The sequence below is a fragment of the Pygoscelis adeliae genome, unplaced genomic scaffold (assembly GCF_000699105.1).
Source record: "Pygoscelis adeliae isolate BGI_AS28 unplaced genomic scaffold, ASM69910v1 Scaffold190, whole genome shotgun sequence".
Classification (NCBI taxonomy): Eukaryota; Metazoa; Chordata; class Aves; order Sphenisciformes; family Spheniscidae; genus Pygoscelis; species Pygoscelis adeliae.
Window position 1 is genome coordinate 2,670,034 of NW_008823922.1, and position 4,342 is coordinate 2,674,375.

A 4,342-nucleotide genomic window follows, 5' to 3' on the forward strand; every position below is an offset into this window, starting at 1 on the left:
TCAAGGGTTTTGCAAGCAAAACATTTTAACTAACCAGAAATGCTTTTCTACCCCTTTTGTCAGAAAAGAGTAATTGCTTGACGAGATAAGGAGGGTTGCGTTTGAACCGTGACATCTTACACAAAGGCCACGAGATGTCAGTGGAGACCCCAGTCTGAGAGCAGATTTGGGATAAACCAGTCAAATGTACAAAATGGGGACAAAACTATGTATTTCTAATGATGCTTAGGTTATTGCTGGTTTTGACCTATTTTATATTCCTAGCCTGTCTTTATTTCCTAATCGGTGAAATGTGGATTCCTTCATTTATCAGGTAGCCTTTTTGAGCAAAGTATTTCAACGAGCTGGTCTTTGTCCTCCCCCGTTGCTTTGTTTACAGTAGGGTGGATCCTTGCTTTATTTTTCCTCTTGAGGGAAATTCACCACTCCCTTTTTATTAGAATTTACAGCCATAGGTTAAAGAAGGGGTCCCCCACTTCAGTTTTTGGACCTCCTGAGATCCTGTAGGATTTTTCCTGATGAATCCTTCCATCTGATAAGAGTTTCACTAAGACGGTTGTGTGGTTAAAGAACAAGTTACACTTCAAAGCCTTTCCAGTCTTTCAAGAATTATGTGCCAGATTTTCTGTATAATTCTCTCTCAAAAGATGAAACCACGTCATCCAACCACATGTGGATTGAGCCAAGTTCTTTCCTGCAGCTAACTAATTCCATGAATAAAAAACCCAATTGTAACCAGTTTCTCTTGGGACCTCTAGCTACGTCTTATTAGAAAGACTCAAAGGCAGTTGTTTCAAAGCCATCAAATGCGTCAAAAGGAATGCACTATTTAAGAAAACCACAGAATCCAACGTGCGTCTTGCCTTACCAATATGTGAATTTCTGTCTATAGCTTAGGTTCTGCTTATTCCAGCCATTCCTTCTCCCTACCACACACACACACATGCATTCAGTGGCTGGGAGACTGCATTTTCAGCTCTTTTCTGTGTCAGTCTTGGTCTCCTTCATCTTTTTTATCAGTGAGTCCATGAATAAGCCCGTATGTTTGGCTTTCTTGTCAATGCAACCAGGTAATTTTTTGCTCTATGTTCTTATGTGGCCATTGTGTGCATATTTCTTGGAAAGTATTTTAGCTCAGGTCATTGTTTTGCCTCTGCCATTAACAGTTCTTTGGTAAAAAAGAAGAAGAAAAAACCTTGCATAAGCAGCAATTTCATAGCACATCTACAGAAGTTTGCATAAAAGAGGAAGACAGCTATTTCCCAGCTTACCGTAAGTCTTCAGTGCAGTTTATTGGTACTCTGGCTAATTTGAAACAATTTCTGCTGGCAACATTCAGCGTAAGAGACAGGTTTTGTTTGTTCTGCAGTATCTTACTGGAATGAGGCTTGCCTAGTAATTAGATCTTTTTCAGAAATTATTACAAGCATCAGCCCGCAAAAGAACTGCATCTAGAAGTGTGGTCCGCTGGTTTGCGTACGACTTTTCTCTTACGTAGGGACTTCGTGGCAGAGAAGAGGCGTTAGCTTTCTGTGTGGAGCTGCAGAGAAGAGACACCAGGGGGCAGCGGAGGCATGTAAGAATGGGAAAAGTTTTGGTTTTGTCCAATAATGAGATTTACAAAGAAAACCATAGATAAGGAAAACTGTGATTATTTCTTTGTGACCCTTATTCAGCCCGCTCTGAACTGACCTGAGGAGGTACACAATAGGGTACGTTCCTTCCCTTTTCCTAATTCCAAAGTTTTTCCAAAAACTTTGAAAAGAATGGAAGAATGCCTCAAAAACATACGATTGTATGCTGGTTTTTATGATGCAAACTATTAGGTAATCTTAACGTATTGCAGAATAGAGAGCCCTCCTCTATTCCTCCCCACTAACCCTGCAAGTATGAATTTCAGAGGTGTCTGCTACCTAAGTTACGCTGGATACTATACGTGCAGTGAAAATATTACCTCTCCCCATAATTTCATACTGTAGAATGGCAAATACTGCTTTCTTTTTTCTTATGGAAACAGGGCGAGGATATGAAAGAATCAGTTCAGTGGTGTGTGAGGAGTGTACACCAGTAACTGCTCAAACAAACTGACTGCTCCTTACTACTTGTCCTTTCTGGCCTTGCAATTCAAGAAGCTTTACAGGTCTTCAGCAGCAGAAACTTATTCCTAAACCACAGTTTAAGGCTGTTTTCAATCCTTTTTAATCCAATCTTCAGTAGGGCTGATTACTACATATCATATATATATATATAGTGTGTGTATATATAGCTACATAAGGATTACGTATTCTAATCACATCTGGACTGCTGAAATTAGGTGTTCTGCCCAGCACCAGAAATTCAAAACAATACCTAATCACCAAAATAGTATAATTTACACGGTAGGTGACTAAGAGGGTTAATGAGTTGGAAATAAAAACACAAGTTTTCTAAAAGGAAGAATTGGGTTTCGAAACACCGTCTCTTCTTTCTCTGTGGTTTTTTTTTTTTAACAAATTAATATGATTTTTAAAAAACGTGAACAATTACGTTTTTTTCTCTCCCTTGTATCCATAAACTTAATGTGCAGACAGTCTTTTTATTTTACTTGAACTGATGTTGTTTGAAGTAGACTTGGATTTATTTTGCATGAATCTAATTTGTACTTAACGTCAAGTGCTGGAAGTGTTGCCCGTAATGGGCTATATTCGAGATATGGTAGTGATTTGCTAAAAACCTGCACTGGCTGGTGCAAAGTTACAACACAGAGATGTGTAATGAAATGTCTTTGTTTTTAAACATGGTCTTGAGACTGAGAGTGACAGGGTTTCTTCTTAGCATTGTCTGTCTTGCCAGTGATCCTGGGTAGTTTGCTTTAGGGGAAACACAGGAACTTGTCAAAATAGACTGGATTAGCTTGAGATCCATCCAGTCCAGCTATCTGTCTCTGAGAATAGGAGGTAACAGACACTTCAGAAGAAGGTGCAAGAATTCTTCTGTAACTGAGTGTGCAGGAACCTGTTTTCAACACTGGATCTTACCTCCTATGCTTATGACTCGTCTGAATTGTGAAGATCTTGCTGTCTCAGTGTACAGTACGATATTAATTTGGAGGCCCATAAAGGTCTAAAACTATTTTTGAATCTTGATAGATTCACAGTCTCACTTGTTTCTATTTATGTGTAATGTGAAAAGCATTTTCTTTCACTGTAGTTTTGAATTTCCTACCATTTTTTAATTGAAATTCATTTGGTCTAGTGTTATGAGAAAGGGGGAACGGTGTCTCCTGAATATTCAGTATGTTCTGTGTTTGTATCACATCTCCTCTTACTCTTTTTTTTTATGGTAGCGATTCACAGTCTTCGCTATTCCAGAGCCTTAATTATGCTTGCTGTCCTCTGAATCTCCTCTAATTTTGCAGTATACTTTCAGAGATCCTTCTGTCGTCTTCAGTTCCCTGGTTCCCATTTTCCTGTCTTCTCTATTTAGCTTTAAGCTGCTCAAGGTACTGTTACAACGGAAGCCTCTAAAATTGTGATTAAAATAATATCTGGTAAAATATGCCCAGGGTTCTTCCAAGGGAGGTCCTATAGAAATGCTTAGTATTATTAATCTGTCTGTACTCTGGACAGGATATAAATAGCATTAGTTAGAGTACGAGGAGAAAATGTAGGCAAGCTCTGTAAGGGGAACAGCTAGCTGAGTTCAGCACAATAGCTGTGCTTAGGAGGAAGATGTTGTCTGGGGTTTGTTACACAGAAACAGGCTGCCTATTTTTACGCCTTCACCACATCTGCATGTTGGATGCATGCAATCTATTTTTTGCAGCGGGGAGAGCCAAAGCTGAAATAGCGATTGCTCAGAGGTAGCCTCAGAAAATGTCTTTCCTCCTCTGCATTTTTGGGTTTGGGGGGATGTAAGTCAGTATAACTTTAAATACACTTCTCAATGGTCTGAATAACAAACTGGAAGTGCAGCACACCGGTCAGGTCCTTTTTCCGAGTTCTGATCAGTAGAGGAGGAAACTTTCTGTTTTGGTTTTGTTTGGGTTTTTTTTTCCTTTTTGCACAGTAGAGGAAGAAAATGGTGAGCTGTAGTCCCGGCTGCAGTACCGCCTGACCTCTGAAGATGCATCACTTGTCAGTGAGCTTCACTTTTTTCTAGTGGCGCATATCCTGCCTTGAATAAGCATTAAATCTACTGGGGTACAAAGAAGGGACTAAGGTACAGAATTCTCCTTTCTTTTCTCTGGATACTAAATGACTTGCGGTGCTATAAGCCTTAATCAAGTGTGGCACCTTAACATTGTTGATGGGATTTCCCTGGAGCCAGTTCACCCATACCTAGACAAGTAGTTTTACCTAGA